This window comes from Felis catus, chromosome X (assembly GCF_018350175.1).
Source record: "Felis catus isolate Fca126 chromosome X, F.catus_Fca126_mat1.0, whole genome shotgun sequence".
Taxonomy (NCBI): domain Eukaryota; kingdom Metazoa; phylum Chordata; class Mammalia; order Carnivora; family Felidae; genus Felis; species Felis catus.
This window is the reverse complement of record NC_058386.1, coordinates 25959752-25973201: the sequence shown is the minus strand read 5'-3', so window position 1 is coordinate 25973201 and position 13450 is coordinate 25959752. Positions and strand designations below refer to the sequence as shown.

General features: G+C 41.5%; 1 protein-coding gene across 3 annotated transcripts in view; it reads right to left on the bottom strand.

Moving 5' to 3' along the window:
* Positions 1 to 13450, bottom strand: part of LOC109496468 — a 348709-nt gene that overhangs the window by 263482 nt on the left and 71777 nt on the right. For all 3 annotated transcript variants that reach the window (XR_006592828.1, XR_006592829.1, XR_006592830.1), the window contains exons 4-5: positions 11158 to 11369; positions 9557 to 9766 (exon numbers count right to left, since the gene is read on the bottom strand). The gene's annotated coding sequence lies outside the window, so the exon portion shown is untranslated. The remainder of the gene's footprint in view (positions 1 to 9556; positions 9767 to 11157; positions 11370 to 13450) is intronic.

The following is a 13450-nucleotide window of genomic DNA, read 5'->3' as shown; positions in this document are numbered from 1 at the left end:
AAATCTAAGCAGTACAGATGTAAGTAAGCTGCCTGATGAAGAATTTAAAACAATCATCATGACGATATTCACTGGACTTTAGAAAAGAGGGGGAAGACATGAGAGGGGCCCTTCACACAGAGATAAGAAACAACACAGCAGAGATAAAGGGCACAATAAACGAAATGAAAAGCACACTTGATGGAATGAACAGCCGGATGGAAGAAGCAGGGGAATGAATTAGTGACCTAGAAGACAGAGTAATGGAAAGCAATAAAGTTGAACAGAAGAGAGAACAAAGAATTATGCAAAATAGGCTTAGGATATTCAGTGACTCCATTAAATGTAGTGACATTCGTATTATAGGAGTCCCAGAAGAAGATAAGAGAAAAGAGGGCAGAAAACTTATTTGAGGAAATAATAGCTAAAAGCTTGCCTCATCTGGGAAAGTAAACAGACATCCAGATCAGGGGGCACAGAGAACTCCCATCGAAATCAACAAAAGCAGACCCACATGAAGACATATTGTAATTAAAATTGTAAAATATAGTGATAAAGAAAAAATCTTAAAAGCAGCAAGACAAAAGAAGCAATTCATTTATAAGGGAATATCCATAACGCTAGCAAGAGATTTTTCAACAGAAACTTGGCAAGCCAGGAGGGAATGGCATGATATATTCAAAGTGCTGAATGGTAAAAATCTGTAGCCAAGAATACTCTATCCAACAAGGCTATTATTCAGAATAGAAGGAGGGGTAAAGAGTTTCCCGGGCAAACGAAAACTAAAGGCGTTTTTGATTACTAAACGAGCAAGAAATATTAAAGGGGACTCTCTGAGTAAAGAGACCAAAAGCGACAGTATAAAGGTTAGAAACACAAAAGCAGTAAAAATGAGTATTTCTGTAAAAAATCTGTGAAGGAACTCACAAAATAAAAGGATATAAAATATAATAACATATACCTAAAATGTAGGAAGGAGAGAGGAAAGAATGGGTTCAAACTTTAACAACCATCAATTTAGCATAGACAGCTATATGCAGAAGTTATATATAAACCTAACGGTAACCATATTTGAAAAACCACTAATAAATATTCAGAAGATGAAGAGAAAGAAATCCAAGTAGATCACTAAAGAAATCCAACAAACCATCAAAGAAATAAAGACAAGAAAGGATCAGAGAATAACTTCAGAAACAATAAAATGGCATTAAGTACACATCTATCATATACTACTTTGAATGTAAATGGCCTAAATGCTACAATCAAATGACACAGGGTGACAGAATGGATAAACAAATCAAGACCCATCTATGTGCTGCCTACAAGAGATTCATTTTAGGGACGCCTGGGTGGCTCAGTCAGTTAAGCCTCCGACTTCAGCTCAGGTCATGATCTGGCGGTTCATGGGTTTGAGCCCAAATAGGGCTCTGTGCTGAGAGCTCAGAGCCTGGAGCCTGCTTCGGATTCTGTGTTTCCCTCTCTCTCTCCCCCTACCCTGCTCACACTCTTGTCTTTCTCACTCTCAAAAAAATAAAGATTAAAAAAAAAAGAAAGAAAGAACCAAACACACACACACACACACACACACACACACACACACACAAACCCAGGAGACTCACTTTAGACCTAAAGACACCTGCAGATTCAAACTGAGGGGATGGAGAAACCGCTATTGTGCAGATGAATGTCAAAAGAAAAGTACTGGAGTAGCAGTACTTAATATCAGACAAGAAAGACTTTAAAACAAAGACTATAACAAGAGACAAAGAAGGTCACTATAACATACTCAAGGGGACAATCCAACAAGAAGATATAATAATTCTAAGTATTTATGCACCCAACTTGAAAGCACTCAAATACATAAAACAATTGATAACAAACATAAAAGAACTAATCAATAATCATACAGTAATAGTAGGAGACTTTTACACCCACTGACATCAATGGACAGACCATCTAGGCAGGAAATCAACAAGGAAACAATGTCTTTGAATGATACACTGGACAACTTGGACTTTATATATTCAGAACATTCCATCTTAAAAGAGCAGAATACACCTTCTTTTCAAGTGCACACAAAACATTCCCCAGAACAGATCACACATTAGCCCACAAAACAAGCCTCAACAATTTCAACAAGATTCAAATCATAACCATACCAAGCATCTTTTCTGACCACAACACTATGAAACTGGAAGTCAACCACAAGAATAACTCTGGAAATGCCACAAACACGTGGAGGTTAAATAACACGCTGCTTATACAACAAACGGATCAGCCAGGAGATAAAAGAAGAAATAAAAAAGTACATGGAAACAAATTAAAATGAAAACACAATGGTCCAAAACTTCGGAGATGCAGCAAAAGCAGTTCTGAGAGGGAAGTTTACAGCAATACAGGTCTACCTCAATAAGCAAGAAAACAAAGTTCAAATAAACAACCTATCATTGCTAAGAAGAACAATAAACAAAACCTAAAACCAGCAGAAGTAAGGAAATAATAAATATCAGAACTCAAATTAATGAGAACACAAATGAGAGAGGAGAAATAAAACCAACACCACAGAATTACAATCGTAAGAGAGTATTATGAAAAACTATATGCCAACAAATTGGACAACCTAGCAGATATTCCGAGAAACATACAGACTCCCACAACTGAAACAGGAAGAAGTAGAAAATTTGAACAGACCGATGACCAGCAAGAAAATAATTAGTAATCAAAAACTCCCAACAAACCAAAGTCTAGGACCAGATGGCTTCACGGGCGAATTCTACCAAACATTTAAAGAAGAGTTAATACCTATTCTCAAACTCTTCCAAAAAATAGGAGAGGAAGGAAAACTTCCAAATTCATTCTATGAGGCCAGCCAGCATTACCCTGATACCAAAACCAGATAAAGATACCACAAAAAAAGAGGACTACAGGCCAAGATCTCTGATGAACATGGATGCAAAAAATCCTCCTGAAAATACTAACAAACCAAATTCAAGAACACATTAAAAAAAATCATTCACTATGATCAAGGGGGATTTATTCCTGGGTTGCAAGACTGGTTCAATATTTGCTCATCAATCAATGTGATAAAACATCACATCAATAAAAGAAAGGGAATGAACACAGGATCATTCAATAGATGAAGAAAAAGCATTTGACAAGGTAGAACATCCTCTCATGACAAAAAAAAAAGGCTCAACAAAGTAGGTTTCGAGTGAACATACTTCAACATAATAAAAGGAGGGGCATAGAGTATATAAAACTCCTAAGTTGTTAAAGTATTTTTTTTCCTTTTAGTAGCAGGAATTCCTAACCTGGTATGTTTTCCCTTTAAGTCTTTCAAACATTTCCTTTTATTTTTAGTTATGAGTCTCATTTCACCAGTTGTTAATTTTTCCAGACTAATCCCAACATCAGATACTACTTACACAATTCACAATTCCTATCACGGTCCTTAAATTGCATCGGGAACAGGAATGTCCAGCTTTCTCCAATCTGCAGTTTAGACACACAACAACAGTAACGAAAGAGCAACCTATCTATCACAGCGGGTTGTCCATTTGCCATAAATGAATGTAAATATAGGACTACGGATAAAATTGCCCCCTCTGATAAGGGTTGCCTGACTGGTATGCAAATACCACGGAAGTCACATCAGAATAGGTGTGAGTTCAAAATTTATCTCATTAAACGGAAGACACTGCAGCCTGATGCCTTGACTGGATCATTTATAAGGAGTGTGACTGAGTGAGAGAGAGAGAGAAATCCTGCCATACTTGCCTCCTATATTACACATTGCCATTCTGTCGAGTCAAATCTAATATAAATGAATCACATTAATCAGAAAATGTGAATTCTCACATGACAAGCTAAAGGGGCATGCCATTTCCAATTAGAATAGTGATCTAAAATTAGCTACTGACACAAGCAAGTATACATGGTCAATTTGCCTGCCTGAATCCGAAAATTAAATAAGACATATTGGGTAAGAGATAGCCCTGTAATTCACTCATGTCGCTCAGCTGATGTCACAAGCCACTGGAGAATATTCAATCTTGTGCTCATTTTGAGATGGTTGGATTTAATTCAAGAAAATATTTAGATCCATTGTGCACTGATTTCATTTTGTGAATACTAGGGGGTGAGCACAAGAGAGGACATTCGCTATTGTTTCCAAAGAGGAATAAATAAATTGAGACGGCAAAGGAGAACGGTACGTTGGAAGGTCAGTATCTCATTATTGATATGTATCAGCACTTTTGGAATGAAGAAACACGTCTTCATACAAGCTCACTTAAGCTTTCTGTCCCTTACTTTATTCGATTTCACCCCATGAATAACATCCCCTTTACCCTTCTCACAGGTGGTTGCCACCCTTGGTGAAAATAATGTACATAAAGGGGCTTTGAAGAACTACAAGTGTTTTTCACATTGTTACTACCATTAATTATTACTTCACAAAGTAACTAAGATTCGTTTTTGTAAAGCTGACTTTGTGAATTGTGTGTATTTCCGTCTTCCACACACACGCGCACCCACGCACAGAAGTTCGAGTTGAAGACTTGAGGTTTGTGTGCCTTACCACGTATCTCTTACACCCCAGTAAAAAATCTGAAATGAATCAACACATCTTTAAAACCATTTAGAGAAAAAAAGTTCACTTCTGACAAGGTGCCCATATTAACTAATAACTGAGATTACCTGCACTGTCACTGAGCCCTACTTTAAAATGCCAAAGCAATGCTGAAAATGCTAAGGTAGTACAGTTTTAAAATTCTGCCGGTTTGACTGTTCTATCTTGACGTGTTTTCCCACAAAAAGCTTCGTCCATTAACATAGGCTTGCCAATCGCTCTGATGTCCTTGAAACGTTGCAGTTCCCATTCAACATCAGTTAAAAAATACCTTCATGTACATCTTACTGATGACTGTAACTGATTTCTCTCCCAATGTATTTTTACGTGTGTATGCTGTCCTCATGTAAAGCTGTGTGGCTACCTGAAGGACTGGTGAATGGAAAAAGAGAGGTAGGAGCAGATCTGCAAGGTGGGGAATCCTCTGGGTACACTGGAGGCCTGACACGATGAGGACGCAGAGTTACGTGACAACTGGTTAATGCCCACATGCTCAGGGAAGGACGGTTAATTTGTAGATGGTGCTGTCTGCCTCCGTATGTATTGTGGTATTACATGAGGTCTTAAAAAAATCAAAACAATGCATACCGAGCTTTCCAAAGTATACGCCGTTCCTTGAGTTCCATAGTAAAATGGGTGGTCTAGAGATTAACTCTGCCTCTGGTAGCCCTGGGGACCGACTGTGAGGACAAAACAAAGCCAAGGGTCCTTCCAAATACTGAATGTGTACGGGCAGGGCTCCTTATCTCACTCGGTCCATTCATTCACGATGTTTCAAATTCTGTTAAGGAATTTCTCCAAAGAAAGGATCCCTGTGCTTCACACAACTTATTCTTTTGCATGGTCAACATAGGGAGGCCCTATTGCCCACTGTCTACATGTTTTAAAATTTGGTCACACACACAAAATACTAGGCCTAAGGCTGCACACCTTCCAATTGGAGAGGCTCTTCAAATTGTGGGTAATGGGTGTTTGTGAGGTCTGGAATGAGGAGGGGCGAGACATGGAAAAAACAGCGGATACAATTAATTAGGAAAGGGGAGAAACAGGTAGAGGAGAGGGTCATGTTCTAGTGCCACCTATCATGCCACTGACCTCCTACAAGTGCGAAGAAGGAGCTAAGACCTATCTTACGTCACTGTTAAGATTAAGAGCCGGAAACACAAAGGAAAACCGTGTTCCCCCAAATTGAACACATCAACTGAGTCCCTGAAAAATCCTGAATTCTCCACCTCTAGGCACTGCTCATACATTCCCCTGGGGAGATACACTTTTGGTTGCAGGACAAATGAAGACTTTTAAATGTATTTGAAAATGCACAGTACAGGGGGCCTGGGTGGCTCAGTAGGTTGAGGGTCCAACTCTTGATTTCAGCTCAGGTCATGATCTCAGGGTTGTGGGACTGGGCCGCATATCGGACTCTGTGCGGAGCTTAGAATCTGCTTAGGATTTTTTCTCTCTCTCCTTCTGTTCCTCTCCCCTGCTTGTGCCTTCTCTCTCTCTCTCTCTCTCTCTCTCTCTCCCCCTCTCACTTAAATAAACAAATAAATAAAATACACATTTCCCATGCTTCAAAACTTAAATGATTTATAGAGTCTACAGTAAAATTCTTTCTTCTACCTCTGTCCCTCAGCCAACCTGCTCACTTTCCCAGAAGCAATCAGTGTCACCAGTTTCTTGGCGCGGCTTCCAGAAATACTTAATACTTAAGAGAAAATACGCAAATGCACACACACGCACGCGCGCGCGCACACACGCACAAAGATGTGCAACTTGTACGCCGATGGTAGCATACCATTCGTGGTCATCTGTACCCTGGCTGTTTACTTCCGTGTAAGTGACTCATGGATACCATTTTGCATCAGCAGTAGATCAAGTCTTTATCCATGCCATTTGTATGCTGCCAGTATGATCTGTCTCTCCACTTTCCAAACTAGGCCGTGCATTGAAAACACATCGAAACTGAGTCTACAAAGATTATGGCTCCATCCCCTGCAGACTAGCTTCAAGATGCAGGCCAGGTACCCAAACCTCCGAACCTCACGTTTTCACTCGAGGATGCTTGTAAGGCCTTCCTGCCAAGAATGTTGGGGGGCGATTCTAAGAGCTTGCGAGTGGGCATCTGGCAGCCTGGTTAAGCGAACATTCATATGATGTTGAGCAGTTTATTTGATCTGTCTCAGCCTCTGTTCTCCTTGCTCCATATGCACTTCCGTTGATAACCACAGATAGAAAAGGTCACTGATCTTAAGAGCAGTGTCTGAATTCCCCAAAACGAAGCACGGCCACAATATCATCGTACAGGTCAAGTAACAGAACGTGACCAGAGACCTGGAAATCCTCACGCTGTGCCCCTTCCGAGTTACTTTCCCCTCTACGAAAGCAATACTACTCTCACTTGTAATATCATATTATCTTGCTCGTTTTTACATTGCACATAAATGAAATTAACAGGCATGTGTTTTTTTGTTGTCTGGTTTCTTCCGCTCAGCATTTGGTTTGAGACACATCTGTATTGTTGCAATCGCAGTTCATCATTGTCACTGTTTTGTACGGTATTCGAACCATTTGCCACGATCTGTGTATTTATTTTCCCGCAGTGGACAAATGTTGATGTTCCTTTGCGTGGTTTCCAGTTTTTGTCTTTGATTACGAGGCTGCTCTGGACATCCTAGTCCATGTTTGCATTTCTGGGTGCTTTAAACCTACAAGGAGAATGGCTGGGTCACCGGGTAAGTTTACGTTCAGAACACTCAGCAACTAGAGTAAGTTGTCTCCAAGTTGCCACCACCAGAAACCAACTCTGGCAGACTTAAGAGAAAAGGAATTGGCTGAAAGACCACGTAGTAGGTCACAAAATCACGGGGAGGATTTGAGGAACGGGCTCAGGAAAAGGCGAGGAGCAAGGAGGGCCCCACGGGCTGGAACACGGTCAAAACCACCCCGTGGCACTGGCGTCAGGAGAGCTACATTTCAGTCGCTTGCCACCCTCTCCTAATACCGCATTTTTCTGGTTGTTACTGCCAGAAAAACAAAATGCCTCTGTCCCAGCCTCTTTGTCCCCCGAGTCACCGATTCCAAGTCTGCTGTGTGCACAGCTCATAGGTCAGGCCCAGGTCACACGTCCAGGCCGCAGCTCCAAGGAAGCCCGGAAAAAGCGATGCATAACGGAGGCTTTTCCAACCAGAGGGATAGACTAGCGTTTAGATATTGGCCACACGGAAGCTATTTTTTTTTTTAATTTGAGAAAGAGAGAGAGACTGAGAGCGAGTGGGGGAGAGGGGCATAGGAGAGTGAGAACCCCAAGCAGACCCACAACCCTGGCATCGTGACCTGAGCCATAATTAAGAGTCAGCGGCTCAACCAAATGAACCACTCAGGCACCCCAAAAATCTCTAAGATTGGCTGTCTCTTTCCAAGTTAAATAACTGGGAGGGGGAACCCGGATATAGATCTTCTTCCAGGAGGGAATAAAAAACAACCTAAGTGGAGCTCTTCAAAAATCAGAGTTTTTTCCTCGACTACATATTCGATAAATGTGACATGAATATGAGTTCAGAACACAAAATTTAGGAGATTCCATGGCTTTTAGAAAGTAGAAATACAATAATTGAACATATTAGAGATTTTTTTTTATAACGAAGGCCCCCAAACCACTTGGTACAAATTGAGGGCATGTAAGGCCCCTATACATTCCTTGGTTAACTTCTTTGTTTTCCTGTTTATATTTTTATTTTTTTGAGGCGGGGACGGGCAGAGAGAGAAGGGGAGGGGGAGAGAGAGACTCGGGGGACAGAGGATCTGCGCTGACAGGAGACAGCCTGGTGCAGGGCTGGAACTCACAACCTGACTTCTCTAACAACTGGCCCCATTCAACCATGGAGCCTGTTGAAACCTCACTCCGGCGTTAACCAACTCCTCTCCGTCTTAAGTTGTTCAACACTCGCGGAGACGCCTTGTCCCACACAACGGCCTGCCACTGCTTGAGCTCCCTGTGCAGAAGCTCAGGCCCCGAATCTTGTCATCGCTGACACACCGCCCCACTTTTAGCCTCCTGCCTGCTGCTCACCACTTTCTACTGTTCGTTTTGCGCACCACTTTGTTTCCCGCCTGGTGGCTTCGCTCTGTTAAAGGAATGTAAAAATAGTCACACGCGATGGTCCCACACGTTTACCGTGTCCAAATGCGGTGAGCCTCCCAGTACAACCTTGCTGTCGCTTTCCTTAGCCTTGGTCAGCTCTCTTTCCGCTCCCCACGACTGTCCCGGAACTTCAATACTTACCCCAAGTCCTTCCTCCCGACAACTGCTGATTTCATTCTCAGCAGATGACCTTGCCTTTACATCGGTGAAAAAATTGAGGTCATCAGGGAGGTCTCACTCAATTTCTCTGTAAACATATCTATATTCATTGGTTTTTCCTTTCTTTCCCTCACTCCAGAAGTCTGCAGTGTCCCTTCCCAGTTCAAGGCCAACGCATGCCGGTGGCCCAACTCAATCTCCCGTATCTGCCCTGACCTTGCTCTGTCAGTCATCTTTCTCGACCTCTTTATTGGATCCTCCCTTCAGTCTATAAACACCTGAAGACCTTTTCATTTTAAAAGGCCCTTACACCTGCATGCTATTCAACTACCATCCAGCTGATCTCACTTACTCCACTTTCAGCTCCTTTGAAAGCACAGAAAAACTGGCTTTCTGGAGTTTTCCCTTCAGTTTTAAGCTCTCAAACCGGCCTTCCTCACGCCTCCACTGAAAGTGTTTCGCCTAGGACACATCATGACCCAAGTGCCAAATCGAACATACGTGTTCCAGTCTTACGTGACCAGACTTCACTCGGTCTTTGACGCCGTTAATTGCTTTCTCGTTTCAAAATGGAATCTTTTTATCCTGACTGTAAAATTGGTGATTTTACTGTCCATTACTGGAAACAACAGAAATTTATTTCTTACCGTTCTGGAGACTGGGAGTTCGAGATCAAGGCGCCAGCACGGTCAGCGAAGGCCTTCTTCCAGGTGGCAGGCATCTGATCGGATCCCGACACGGCAGGGAGGGGAGGGGGGCTCTGTGAAGCCCCTTTTATAAGGCACTAATCCCATTCATCAGGGCTTCACCCTAGAGACTTCAGCACCTCCCAAAGCTCCACCTTCTAATACCGTCACCTGTGGGGGTTAGAGTGTCGGCTTATGAGCTTTGCAGGGACACAAACACTCAGACCGTAGCAATTATATGACATTTGGAAAAATACAGGAAAACACGAAGGAGAAAATTAACTTCACCTGTAATAACACTAAATGGGGCTAAGCATTGCTAACATTCTGATGTACACACATATACCTTGATCACCAGGCAGATAGATACGTAGGCACAAAAAAGCAGTAGCTTTTACCTGTTTTTCATAAAACATCATACTGTGAATATGTTCCCATATCCTTAAATGTGTTTTGAAAATGCTTATAACTGCCGCATGATATTCTATAAAATGGGATGAAGTGTCACATATGACCCATTCTTCTACTGTTGGATATTTGCTCTATATTCTTAATCTTTTTTTTAATTATATATCAAGGTGTTAGATACATCCTGAACGTAAGTCTTTGACAATTTCCTTGGGATTCTTTCTTTAGCGTAAATTATTGAAAAAGGAGTTATCAGGTTCCAGGCTGTAAATATTTTGGGGGTTTTGCTGCACAAGGCCAAATTGACTCCCAGGAAAGTTTTAGTTATTCATGGTCTCGTTTACAATGAGTATGAGTACCTGTTTTCTTTTTTCTTGTTCAGTCTTAAATCTTTCTACTCCATTTCCATTTATAATACCCTCTGCTCTATTTCTATGATGATACCCTCTTCTAGTTCTTGTATTTCTCTGGGTTTTTTTTTTGTCCCCCTTTTGGGAGCTTATCTTGCTATAACTCCTCCCTAAAGGTGACGCTTCCCCTACTTATACCCTTAGCCCACTATCCTTCTCACTCTCTTATTCGCTAGGATTATTTCTTCGATGCCACTAAGTTGAAGAATCCCAAATATAAGACACCAGACCTAGCCGCTCTCCTGAATTTTAGACTCACGTATAGAACCATCTGTGGGGCATTTCCATTTTGGTATCCTACAAATAACCAAAAACTCAACCTGCCAAAAAAGTGAGTTGGCAGTTCAACTAGCCAAGGGGTCACCCACACTTGAAACCTGAGAGACACACTTGTCTTTTCCTTCTTGACCAACCACGCTCCCAACACAGCACCACTCCCCATCATAGGGAGAGAAGACTTTCAGTTTAATCACTTCCTATGTAAGTAGAGAACACATTCAAGATGGGAATACCCCCAAATGTCTTCTTGTTTTTCTTGTTTGAGAGGCAAACGTTTGGTAGATGTTAATTCCACCACGTCTTGATAGAAGTTCGTTAAGGCCAAAAGCAGGCATAAAACATTTATTTCTGACTTTCAGCCCAGAGTAATACACTTTCACTCAGAATTTATGTTCTAAGCTATGTGCATAAACTTAAAAAATCAGCAAACCAAGCAAGGATATTCAAAAGATGAAATAATATTACCTTTAAGCTAGAAAACATATTTAAGACATCCAATTGAACAGCCTCATTTTTTCTTAACAATCTGGGCCAGGGATGCTGCATGGCTTTACTCAAAGATGCGTGGTTTGTTGGCAGACGATAACACTAAAATTCAATTCTTGTAGCTCTTGTTCCAGTATTCATTTCACCACATAAATATTTCCACATGTTCTTAACCCTGGTCCTCGGAGAAACTGTACAAAAAGATACTCATGCACAAGTAACTTCTGGAAAATTCTGCATATCACACTTTTTAGAGAATTATCACCAGGGCTGCATTATGATATTCTAGGGCTCTAGGCACTTTTGCCTGTGTAGGCTACTTCTTACACACACACACACACACACACACACACACACACACACACAACTATTAAAATATATTTTGTGACTACATTGGAATAAAGATCAATATAATCCAGGATGGATTCATTGTTATATATTCATTATTATATTTTCATTTTTTTCTTCTTATTTTGAAAGAAATTAAGGGGTGCCTGGGTGGCTCAGTCGGTTGAGCGTCTGACTCTTGATTTCAGCTCAGGTCATGATCTCACCGTTTGTGAGTTCGAGCCCCACGTCGCGCTCTGCGCTGAGCCTCTTCACGATATTTTATAGAGCAAGCAGGCATATCAAATTCTCACATGTAGTTCCCATTAACATATGGAATAGTTGACAATTATATTTCATTAAGACATCTTTCTAGTACATGGGAATGGTAATACACCATTAACTCGCGCTTTTGCTTCTTAAACTAATCAAATAAAATTAGGGTGTCTACAAAACTAAATTCCCAACTCATTTTCAGAAGACGGATGATAGGAATTTCATGAATTAGAAATCAGCCAGTATTCACTGCCTACAGTGATTACTTTAAAAAGCGGCCACCTCCTCTATGCTTTTATGATTCTTTTGACGCATTGATACGGAACAGTCAGCTAGTATTTAGTGTCTTTAATAACTCTTAATATTCCTTTCAAATATAAGCGTTTCCTATGAGGGCCACTAGAGAAAGCTGGGGCATTACCTGAGACCTGGAATAAAAGCCACCCTTGAGAAACCAGAGAATTTCTCCAAGGGTGTAAGTCAGTTGATGACGAAACAGATGCTATCTGCGGAGACACATACAGCCTCTACATACGTGATTCAAGCACTTAGGTTCAGTTCAACAACATTAACTGAGTGCCTTCTAGGTGCTATGTACTAGGCACAAATGAGATACAGTCCCTGTGGGTAAAGAGCTCAAGCCTAATATGTAAACAGCAAATTTTAATATCATGTGGTGAGACGTATGCACAGAATATTCCAGAAGCACATGGGGGCAGCAAAGGGAGATGTGGGGTAGCCACCCAGCCTGGCCTGTGTAAAAGGGAAAGTGAGAAAGAAGGTGAGCTGGTGAATGGGCCTACTGAGGGGTAAGGGAAGAGCTAAGGACAGGAAACAACTCCTCAGGGGAGCAGTGTTTGAAAAATGGGATGTACTCTGTTTCAGTTTCCTAATATAAATATCAACAAAGTAAGTAGGATAACCGGGGACACGCAGGCAGCAAAGTTTCGTGTTACATTTCACAGACAACTTGAAACTATAGACACGAGAGAGACATAGAACAGTTAATGTGAGAGGCGGTTCGATTGTTTTTGTAGCAAGGACAGCCTTTCAATATGTGATGTAAAGTCTGAAAATCAGAGTTCTAAACTTACAATAATCAAATCTCTTCCAGATCTATACTTTTATAGACATCTTATGATACAATGGCAGGTGATGAGTCACGATAGGATAGGCTTAGGCCACAGTAACAAACGAACAAATAAGAATCTCAGTGGGTTGGGGTGCCTGGGTGGCTTGGTCGGTTGAGCGTCCGTCTTCGGCTCAGGTCATGATCTCATGGTCCGTGAGTTCGAGCCCCGCGTCGGGCTCTGTGCTGACCGCTCAGAGCCTGGAGCCTGTTTCAGATTCTGTGTTTCCCTCTCTCTCTGCCCCTCCCCTGTTCATGCTCTGTCTCTCTCTGTCTCAGAAATAAATAAACGTTAAAAAAAAATTGAAGAATCTCAGTGGGTTAACGCAAAATGTATTTTGCACTCACAAAGTCTGCTGTGAATACAGAGACTCGGAAACACTGTCCTCCGATGACCAAAGATACAGACTGTTTTGATCTTCCATATTCGTCAACTCAATGCCACACCTCCTCCGCACTTGCTGTGGCAAAGGAAGAAACTATGGAAGGTCAAAGGTGAACTCTGAAATATTTTGGTCTGGAAGCGACATCCAGTATTTC